This window comes from Chiloscyllium punctatum, chromosome 3 (assembly GCF_047496795.1).
Source record: "Chiloscyllium punctatum isolate Juve2018m chromosome 3, sChiPun1.3, whole genome shotgun sequence".
NCBI lineage: Eukaryota > Metazoa > Chordata > Chondrichthyes > Orectolobiformes > Hemiscylliidae > Chiloscyllium > Chiloscyllium punctatum.
The window spans coordinates 84,457,244-84,469,140 of record NC_092741.1 but is presented as its reverse complement, the minus strand read 5'-3'; positions in this window follow the sequence as shown (position 1 = coordinate 84,469,140).

Here is an 11,897-nt window from a genome sequence, read left to right as displayed (position 1 = left end):
TTCTACACCCCCATACTCTTGGTGAGAATGTAACTCCTCTCTAATCCTTCCAAAATTACTTTAAACCATATCCTGTGATGTAAACATTGCTGCTAATGAATTGGCTTCCTCCTGTCACTCTATCTAGGCACCTCTGTTATATACACCTCAGTTAAACATTCTGTCAACCTTCTCTGTTCCAATGAAAACAATCCCAGCATACCCAACCTTTCTGATCACTGATCTGCTAGTCTGAGCAAAATTTTCTTTCAGCTACATCTAACTGCTAGAAAGCCAACATTCAATAACAGCTTCAAGAGCATCAAATGGGGGAAGGAGATTTCATGTCCGTCATGTGGACATAAACATAAGTAGAAGTTTCTTGAATATTTTCACATTGAGAGCAATAACATTGAGGAAGACAAACATACAGGTAGACCATGCAAAGTTTTATTCTAAAAAGACTAGTTGTTGTTTTAAAAGAGTTTAACATCTAATCTGCTTTCGCAATGTTTAAATAGGATCATTGGAAGAACCAATGCATCTCAAAGTTTCAAGCAACATCCTCCACCCATCATTTCAAGGGATGACTGACACAGATTAAAGAGCTACAGTACAGTTTAACCATATGCAAGAGTTAAGTTCTTAGAAAACCTCACAGATGATCAATTTGCAAGCAATGCACCTATTTTATAAAGTGTGTCAATTGGATATGAACAATGCACTGTAGCAGTGGGTGCCTGGACCTTAGAGTCTCTGCGAAAATGAACATAATCCATTGCACCAGACAAACAAAGGATGTAAATAAAAAAAGGAGATGCCGATTCTTTGGTTAGCAAGCTGAAATATTAAAGTCGTGAACATGGGATTGACAGATAATGTATGGCCGTACAATAACTTATGCAAGACATTGGTAATAACTATGAAACCTGACTGTCTGACCATTGTCATGTCTTCCTTACAAGAGATTGGGCTCGCTGAGCGTGGTTCACTGAAATAAAACCATTATATATTCATCAGTGGAGGGAACGTTCAGAGGAAACATGTAACAAGCTGTATACCAGTTTAAGAAATTCCCTTCTTCAATGATGGAACCCCTCATATATGGAGAAGGGGGTGGTTTCCAAAAATGACCTTTCTCTATCCACTTCTTAACTCCAATAAGGTGAGTATCTAAATCCTGATGCTGTGCTCTACTACAGAGACAAAGAAAACCTATTCTCCCAGAAGCTCGACACTACTATTAACAGAATTGTTAAGTCATAACATTTTTACTATTCGGGGATTTCACTGTAACAGTGGGCATAGGCCATGAGACTTGGCGCTTTTGCCACACACATCATAGTTTTGTTAAATTAACTACAAAGAACTACAGCAAGCATTATTTAACTTTAACATTCTTTTAGAACAAAGGCATCTCAGGCAGTATTTTAGAGACATTGAAACATCAGAATTCATTAAGAGCTTCTTGAAATAAAGTCCAACAGGCTGCTAGGTGATACAAACTGTCTGCTAGGTATAACTCCACCAGACTATCTAAATGCTCTTTGACACCAACAAATTTGGAGGCAAAAATGCAGGAAACAAAAAGGCACAAAGTTCATCATCAGAGAAATTATCTCCATTGAAAACAAAGGTACTGCAAATATTCACAGGCTACATGCAATATCTAGAGGTACAGTGAAACATTATTTTGAGTTGTACTGTAAAGCGAATACTGCTATTGAAAAAGCTGTAGATACAATAGAGAGCCAGCCTGTCGTGGCAGTGTTTGATATTGAATCCACAGTGTAGGGTTGTAGCAAGACTACTTGCTTGTTTAACATGGTGTAAAGCTCCAGGTATTGATGCTATACCATTTAAACTCAACAAATCCATAAAATGGGCACACTTGCAGCATGTGCATAAACCTGTCTGCGGTGGAGGGAATGGGTCAGTAGTCCTGGATGTGCATGATGTAAAAATTATGGATTTATACAAGAACAGGAGTGACCGCAGTGATTGCAATAGTTATCAAAGCATCTCCCCACTAAGCACAATATTCAATACCATTCATGACTCCTCAGATACTAAAGCAATCCATGTTCAAATGTAACATGATCTGATCAATATTCAGGTTTGGGTTGAAAAGTGGCAAGTAACATTTAGGCCACACAAATGCCAGACAATGACTATCTCAAAAAGAGAGATTCTAACAATCACTGTTTGATGTTCACCGTTGCTGAACTTGAGATTACTGAATCCCCCACTATCCATACCCTGAAGATTTATCATTGACCAGAAACTGAACTGAACTGAGCTGAACTAGCCGTAAATGTACTGAAGCTAAAGAAGAGGGTCAGAGGCTAGGAATTCTGAAGTGGGTAACTCACCTCCTGCCACCCAAAGAATGCCCACCATCCAAAAGTATATATGATGGAATACTCTCCATTTATGTGGATGAGTGCAGCTCCAACAACACTCAAGGAGCCTGACACTATCTAGGACAAAGTAGCTCGCTTGTTTGATACCTCATCGACTATCTTGAACATTTACTGCCTTTATCATTGATGCACAGCTATAGCTATGAATGCCATCCATAAGATACTTCAGAACAACTCATTAAGCCCCCTTCCAATTCTCATAGCTTCTAAAGCCCCACTTTCCAAACCAGCAGCCATCAAAAGACACAGGCAGCACAAATGGAATTAGAATTAGCATTAGATTTATTGTCATCTATATTCAAGTACAGAAGTAAAAGAATACAGTGAAAACTTTACAATGTTACTCCACACAGCACCATAGGTACAAATCTTAGACACCAAATAGAGAAATAATGTAAAAGAAATGTTATAGTCATTCATAGTGTTGGTTAGAAATTAAGAAGTAAAGTTAAAAAGACAAACATTACTGTCTTCATATAAAGGGCCAACAGTAGATCGATGTAGGGGGCATCCACATTTGGTCTGACCAGGCTCACAAGCTACTGTTCACTCACACCGGTCTCCAGTCCAATAACCACGCCCATTCCACTCTGGGCATGCTGCTGACTGTCCTGCTCCACTCAGGCCTCCAGTCTGCTCTGCTGTGTCTCTCAGCCATTCTGATGAAGTCACTGCCATTCCAAGGTAAGCTCATTTTTAAAAACACTTTAAAAAAGAGAGAAGAATGAGAAAAGGAGAAAAGAAATGGCTGAAGAGTCCAGACGCTGCCTATTCACCACCGCCATCTTGAAAGATGCATGGATCTGCAGGTTTCACTCTAACTCACACATCATCATGGCATGGAACTATATCACTGCTTCTTCATTGACACTGAATCAAATTTCCTAGGACTCCACTTCCAGCAGCACTGAGGGTGCCCTATACCCCAAGGACTGAAGCAGTTCAAAAATACAGTTTACCACCAGGGCACTGGTCATGAGAGATAACAATTTTTCAATGATTTTGATGAGTTGATTTACCTACATCAAGTCTTGACAACAAATGTTGGGCTGGCTAGAGACACCCACCCATTCATTAAAGAAATGCAAAAAAAATGTTGGAAATTTTGACTAAAAATAAAATATTGAAAAATGTCATCCACATGAAGACGAAAGTATATTGCCTTCAGGAAAGCTTTACCTTCATCTCTGGAGTGACATATTGACAAGATAACAGATATGCAATGTAATTATGCAAAGAATATTGAAAATGCACTTTAAAAATAGCTAATAAACTGCAGTATCAATTACAGTCAGATAATGCTGTGTTTCTGCTGCCTGACCCTTTTGCAATTTTTCAGCTCTGAGAAATAATCCCATTTGTGATTGTATATATTTGAAAGAAAGATCATACCGATATTATACACCCCAGGAAAGTTGAAATCAATAGCTCTCATGTTCGTTTTTCAAACTAGGTTTGACAATCTATTAGTTTCTATCCATGTAATGTATACTATCTATTCCCAAGTCTATCAGTTCTTCCATCTGATCGAAGGCAAGACCTGCCTCTAGTTGTGTTAGAACTTAATATTGATACAAAAAGGAAATCCTTGCGATCATAACTTTGAAATATAAACACACTTTGGTGTCAATGTAAATATTCATTGTAACAATATAGCTCTCAGCTTCTTTCTTGTCCAGGTCTGTATCTCCCTGTTTTAAAAAAAACACAGAATGTTTAATGGTAGAACATAATCTTTCTCAAATTACAATATTGGCAGCATTTCTGAAAACAAGAGAATCGGCTGTGAAGTGTTTTGGGAAGTCATGAAATATAACAATTTTTCAATGATTTTGATGAGTTGATTTACCTACATCAAGTCTTGTCACTCCAAGTATTTTTATTAGCCTATTGTAAATTAGGGAGGAGAGATTTTCTTATGTGTTAAATTTTAAAGTGCTCATTAAAAAGATGTTCATGATTTTATTGCTCATAGCAGATGGGGAAATATGCATCTCTTACACGCTTGCTAAATCTGCTGCTCTCTTTTGTTTTTATAATAGGTTGATGCATTTGTAACCAATGAAGAGCAGAAAGCAAGGGGTCATCCAGTGAGCTTTCCAAAGTGTAAATTAAAACATTATTGGCAGTATTGATGTTTGCATTTCTCAGTTCTAACAATGGTAAGTCTCTGTAAAATCATTAATACTATGTCAGAAATTGCCATTACCATAATTATCAAATTTACAGATCTTTCATGACAGACATGTTTCAATGACAACATTTGGTTTTCTCCTGTGTATGATCAGAGATTTTGTATTGAGTTCTGTTTTCTTATCCTCAGTGTGGCTGTCCTCAAATGCACTATATTTAATGAGCAAACCTTTAAAGAGATCAAAAATAAGGAAGATTATTTATTATCCCACATTTCAGAGGTATAAAAATGTGACCTTCCTGTCACCTAACTCACTCACACTTGCATTCACACGAATACAGATGAAGAAAAATACAATCACAATGTGTAATTGTGTCAATCTTACATTAATAACAGCCCGGTAATTTCTTAGATAAATTAATGCTTTAGCTGAGATGAAACTTTCAAAGCAGAAGATTCTTAATAAACTGAGCTTTTGTAGTTGAATAACCAGGAAGTCAGTTCTTAGGTGACCTAGAACTTGGAACACATTGGAGAGAGCCCTTCTCCCAGTTTCAAGTAATTGTTATTTATTAACTTAGCTGCTTACTTGACTATAGCTGGTTCGATGGCTTTCTCATGGTCCCTGTACTGCTGTTGACCTGATACCTATGCTGTTGGAAGCAGGCATGATTGTTTCTCCTATATGACCTTTTACAAATCAGAAGTCCTTTTCTGAATAAGGTGGGTGGTCAGGTTGATGAACATCCTGTGACATTCATTCTGAGAGAGCGAAAGTTTCTGTTTTTTCCTGAAATGTGTTCAGAGGGAGGGTCACTCAATTACAATCAATCAACATTTGTCTGGAGAGTTGCTTTTCTATCTTTGCAGACAAGAGTGATTTAAACCATAAAAGGAGCTCAGTTTAACTCAGATGGCTAAAACATTTTTTTTTGCAGCTTTCTTGTGGTTCATTTTTAAAATTGATATTTGCTTGAAGTTTGAATACTGATGCAAAACATTAAACTGACCCCTGTGTTTTCATTCCATAGGGGTATGTTAACTTGGTAACAGAATAAAAATGGGTTTGACTGGTGGTGTGGGGTGGGAGTAATTCAGGACCACCTGCAGAACCCAAATGTATCTGTCACTGGAGGATCACTGGACCAAAACATCAACTCTGATTTCTCTCGACGGATGCTGCCAGACCTGTTGAGATTTCCCAGCAATTTCTGTTTTTGTTACTGATTTCTAGAATTCACAGTTCTTTCTGTTTTTTTCCCAAAAGTACTTGTAGTATTTCTGTCGGAGACTTCCCGCCCAGCCAATGCATTTATATCTGAATTCATTTCCTGCCCATTTACGCTGAGTGGCCATAATGATGGTCTACATGAATTGATTTTCACTTGAATAGCTGCAGTAGTGAAAGTGGATGGATTCTGGATGCAGAAAAGAAGGGCATATCAGACTGGAGTCTCAATGTTCCAGGAAACATGCCAATGAAAAATGGAAGATGCAGCTGGCGGGATAGAGAAGAGAGTAAAATGAATTGCATCAGTATTCTAAGTAGCCAATGGTCAATTAATGATATAGAGTAACGCCAATAATGTGGGTTCAATTCCCATCCTGGCTGAGGTTACCAGGAAGGTCTGTCATTCTCAATCCTTCCCTTTGCCTGAGGTGTGGTGACCCTCAGTTTTATCCATCACCAGTCATCTCTCTCAGTGTAGTGGGGGAGCAGCGCTTTGGTTCGGCAGGACAAAGGCAATTTTATCTTTACGTAAGGTTTGCCACTGAGCATGTCCAAAAGGATCTATGTTACAGAAACCAAGAAACCAGATAGAACTGGAGCCTGGGCCTGTAAATTTCCAGATAAGCTGTTCTCTTACTTTCTGTTTATAGTTATGTTCAATAAAGGCTATTAATAGTCACTGAGTATGAAACTCAGCTCACTGCAGTTAGCAGCAGAAGAGTAATCCCTTGCTTTTGGATTCAGTGTTGAAACAATTTTGTGAGTTAAACAGGACAGGACGGGCGAGTACACTGGTGGCACATTTGTGTATGTATTGTGTGTGTCATCCTAAATTCTTCATTTTGCCTTCCCAAGCCTACTCTAGCAGATCACTCCTCACCAACAAACCTGGCAGATATACACATCCCTGTCTCAATATGCACTTTCAAATATCGCCGTTTGTCCACCCACTGATGGTCAGTCTCATCGTTATGCTGCATCATCTCTATCCATCATTGCCCCTTCAACAAATGTTGTTCTCCTCATTAAATTACACACCTGGTCTGGCCTACATGTGACTCCAGACCCACAGCAATGCAGTTGACTCTTAACTGCCCTTTGGGCAATTTGAGATGGGCAATAAATGCTGGCCTAGCCAACGACGCCCTCAACCCATAGATGAATTTTTAAAAATCTCTTGTTTTCCTCTTTGCAAGAGAAGAAATGACAGAACGCCAGAGAGAGGTTGAAAGATAGAATGACCATTCATCGGATTCACAATTAATAACTGCAGAGAAGATGGTTTTGAAGATCAGCGATGTCTTCATATGATTTGCTATTAGAGGGGCTCCTCCCTACAACCTATCAACAGAATTAATATCAGACGGATATTATGTTATTCTGAAGTCAAAGGCCAGTGAAATATTATGTGCATCCTGTTTGAAAAAATGTTCTACTTTGGCAGTTCTAATTCCTGTATTTAATAGTCAAGAGGCTTTTTGAGTCTGCTGCTAGAGGTGGTGGTGGATTAGAGTGGTTCTGGAAAAGCACAGCAGGTCAGGAAGCATCCGAGGAGCAGGAAAGTCAACGTTTCGGGATAAAGCCCTTCATCAGGAATAGAGCTAGAAGTGGTTATCTAAGAGATTGGCAATGGTTTCTCTGAGAAAGTTAATCATTCTAAGGTATACAGTCAGCGGTATAATGCAGATTATGCTTAGATATTCCCACAAGTGTGAATATGTTCATGCTTTCCCACCCAGAAGGGGATTTTCAGGCATTCATTCATCTTCCTGATGACACTAGTTGGCAAGTTCTTATGGAATAGCACACGGTCGAACTATGTGTAGGTTGACAGCAATTCCCCAAGACTAGTTGAACATAAAATTTCAACACGGTCTGCCATAGGAACTGGTGTTTTCGCCAGACTTCCACAGTATCTAAGCAGTCAACATGTCCTGCATTAATTCCTGGAAGTTTGCCCATGCCAAGCACAAGTTCAAAATACATCAAGCCATAATAGTTTGGGGGCAGATACGACAGAGGGAGAAGTGGTAGATGGGGTTGTATCTGTCAGCAACTGGAGACTCAGAAATGCTAGAAAAGCAAATGTCTTGGTAGGTTTAACTGCAACATCTTAGAATTGAATTTTACAGCATAGAAGGAAGCCACTCAACCCTATCATGTCTGTACTGACTCCCAAAAGAGCAGCCAGCTAGTCCCACTCTCCAACCCTATCTCCATTGCCCTTTAACTTTTATTTTAAATTGAGTTTTCTGCTTGACAGTCGATCAGATTGAAAGGTTGGTCACATGCCTCAGCAGTGAAAGACCATTGGGAGATTGCTGGTGTTCACGGAGGATTTTCAAATTTTTTACCAATTTTCCCCAATAGTATGTACTGATCTCTCTTAAATGTTTGAAAAGATTTCATACATTACAATTACAAATGAAGCAAATATTATACATATTGTAAGAAAATCAAGTGGAGAAATATTGGGAGTATTAATAAAAAAGGATTATTTTACATTTGCTTGACATTTTGATTAAAATCTGTAATGTTGTCATGCAATGTCCACTGAATCTCTTTACCTATTTGTATGTGTGGAGATGTAAACAACTCCTGACTCATCCATTCTCTATTTAACAAGTACGTGCATTGCTATTCAGTTGCTCCCTCTATGTGCTGCACTTTTAACAATTTGACAGTTGGAGAGTTTGCCAACAAAATCAAATGTCAATTGATTTGAACTGGGTGCTTGTGTGGAAAATCTCAGTTTAAAATCCAGTTCTCACCACTGGAGGGCACCATTGCTTTTCATTCAATCTGTGAACTGTTATACAGCAACTGGATTAGTTGTGCTGGAAGAGCACCATTTTATTCCTGATGAAGGACTTTTGCCCGAAATGTCGATTTTACTGCTCCTCGGATGCTGCCTGAACTGCTGTACTCTTCCAGCACCACTAATCCAGAATCTGTTTTCCAGCATCTGCAGTCATTGTTGTAATCCTGTTATACAGCAACGTTCTATTGTTTTTTTCTTCAACATAAAGCCATAGAGATGTACAGCACAGAACAGACCCTTTGGTCCAACTTGTCCATGCTGACCAGATAGCCTAATCCAATCTATCCCCACCTGCCAGTACCAGGCCCATATCCCTCCAAACCCTTCCTATTCATTTACCCATCCAGATACCTTTTAAATGTTGCAATTGTACTAGCCTCCACCACTTCCTCTGGCAGCTCATTCCATATATGTACCACCCTCTGCGTGAAAACATTGCTCCTTAGGTCTCTTTGGTATCTTTCCCCTCTCACCTTAAATCTATGCCCTCTAGTCCTGACCTCCCCCACCCCGGGAAAGAAAGTTTATCTGTTTATCCGATCTATGCCCCTCATGATTTTGTAACCTCTATAAGGACACCCATCAGCCTCCAATGCTCCAGGGAAAACAGCCTATTCAGCCTCTCCCTATAGCTCAAATTCTCCATCCCTAGCAACATCCTTATAAATCTTTTCTGAACCCTTTCAAGTTTCACTGATAGGAAGGAGATCAGAATTGCACGCAATATTCCAAAAGTGGCCAAACCAATGTCCTGTACAGCCGCAACATAACCTCCCAACTCCTGTACTCAATACTCTGACCAACAAAAAAAAGCATACCAAGCACCTTCTTCACTATCCTATCTACCTGTGAATCCACTTTCAAGGAGCTATAAACCTACACTCCAAGTTCTCTTTGTTCAGCAACACTTCCTAGGACATTATCATTAAGTGTATAAGTCCTGCTAAGATTGGCTTTGCCAAAATGCAGCACCTCACATTTATCTAAGTTAAACTCCATCTGCCACTTCTCAACCCATTGGCCCATCTGGTCAAAATTCTGTTGGAATCTGAGGTAACCTTCTTCGCTGTCCAGTACACCTCCAATTTTGGAGTCATCTGCAAACTTACTAACTATACCTCTTATGCTGACATCCAAATCATTTATATAAATGATGAAAAGTAGTGGACCCAGCACCGAGCCTTGTGGCACTCCACTGGTCACAGGCCTCCAGTCTGAAAAACAACCCTCACACACAACCCATTGTTAGCCGCTTACAGTCCCCATTTATAGCTATTCCCAGCCAGATTGTTATCCACACCTTTGGCTTTCCGATTGTCCTTCTCTCTCTTTGGGCTCTATCCCCACCTTATCCATCCTCCCACCCTACCTTCTGCACATAAACTAGCTACTATCTGAAGAAGAGTCTCTTGACCTGAAACATTAATTCAGATTTCTCTTCACAGATGCTGCCAGACCTGAGTATTTCCAGCAATTTCCATTTTGTTGGAGGGATATGGGCCAGGAGTAGGTAGGTGCGACTGGTTTAGTTTGGGATTGCGTTCAGCACGGACTGGTTGGACCAAAGTGCCTGTTTTTATGCTGTATGACTTTATCACCCTACTCATGTCATTCAACATATGTGGCAGACAATGGGCTCAATCTTAATTAGCAGCATAGATTTACTAAAAAAAAATTGCTTAGAAGCTAATTACATTATATCTAAGTTTCTTGTAGGATATCAGATTCAACTTAGGAAAAAGTTGGTATTAATATTTTAGCTACATGTGTTAACATTAGGACCAATCACTGAAGCACTTTACACACTCTGGTAAAAACATAGAAAATTGATTAGTTCCTCCAAGATAGTCTTTCATATCTAATTGGTGGAGCTTATCTTGTAACATCAGTTATGTTTTTCTCTGGTTACTAAATTCTTTACATAATTATTTCAAGTGACAAAAGTGGGTTTACCACTACCCTATCCCTCTCCATGTCTCTGTCTTTATAAATGACTGATGATTTGGCTGGATTAAAAGCTTGTTGCTTGAGGATGAAGCATTCAAACAGAATTTGTTGCTGCACCTGAAGCCTGGTAGATCGATCTTATATTTAATTTTTGCTGTTGGTTACTGTTGTGTTTCATGATGAGTAGAAACTATTGCTTCCAAACAGCTGAACTGACTGTATCAGTAATGCAATGCTCATTCCTGATGGTTGTGGTGTCAACAATATTGGTCAAATTGTGGAAATGTGACACCACAAAAAGGAATCATTCAGTCCATCATGTCTATACTCGCTGAAAAGCAAAGAAATGAGCTATTCAATTTAATCCTACTTTCCAATACCTGATCTGTAGCCATGCAGGTGCAGATCTATGTACTTTTTAAATGGATTGAAAGTTTCTGTCTCAACCAATGATCCAGGCAACATATTTCAAACACCCACCAGCCTTCGGATGCAAAAAGGCTTTCCTCATGTCGTGTTTAATCCTTCCATCAATTGCTGTTAATCTATACCTTCTGGTAATTGACTTCTCAGCTAGAGCGAGCAATTCTTACCAATTTACTCGATTTAGTCCCATCATAATTTTGTAAACCTCAATTGAGTCATCCCGTAGCCTCTAGAGTTCTAATGATTTTTAGCATTTGAGAAGAATAGGGAAAAAAGAAAAGGAGTTTGTACTGATAATAAGGGATGGGATCAGTGTATCACTGATAGAAGATCTCCAGCCATAGAGTCATGGAGTCATAGAGGTGTACAGCACAAAAACAGACCCTTAGGTCCAACTCATCCATGCCAACTAGATATCCTAAATAAATCTAGTTCTATTTGCCAGCATTTGACCCTAAACTCTTCCTATTCAGATGGACATTCACATCACTTTTAAATCTTGTTATTGCACCAGCCATCACCACTTCCTCTGGCTGCTCATTCCATATACACACCACCCTCTGCATGAAAAGGCTGCCCCTCAGGCTCCTTTTAAGTCTTTCCCCTCTCACCTTAAACCTGTGCCCGGTAGATTTGGACTCCCCCACCCCAGGGAAAATACCTTGTCTATTTATCCTATCCACAGCACTCATGATTTTATAAATTTCTGTAAGGTCATCCCTCAGCCTCCGATGGTCCAGAGAAAAAAAAAACCTCAGCCTATTCAGCATCACCCTTTGGCTCAAACCCTCCAACCCTAGCAACATCCTTGTAAATCTTCTCTAAACTCTTTCAAGTTTCGCAACATCCTTCCTATGGCAGGGAAACCAGATTTGAGCACAATATTCCAAAAGTGGCGTAACCAATGTCCTGCACAACTGCAACATGACATTCCAA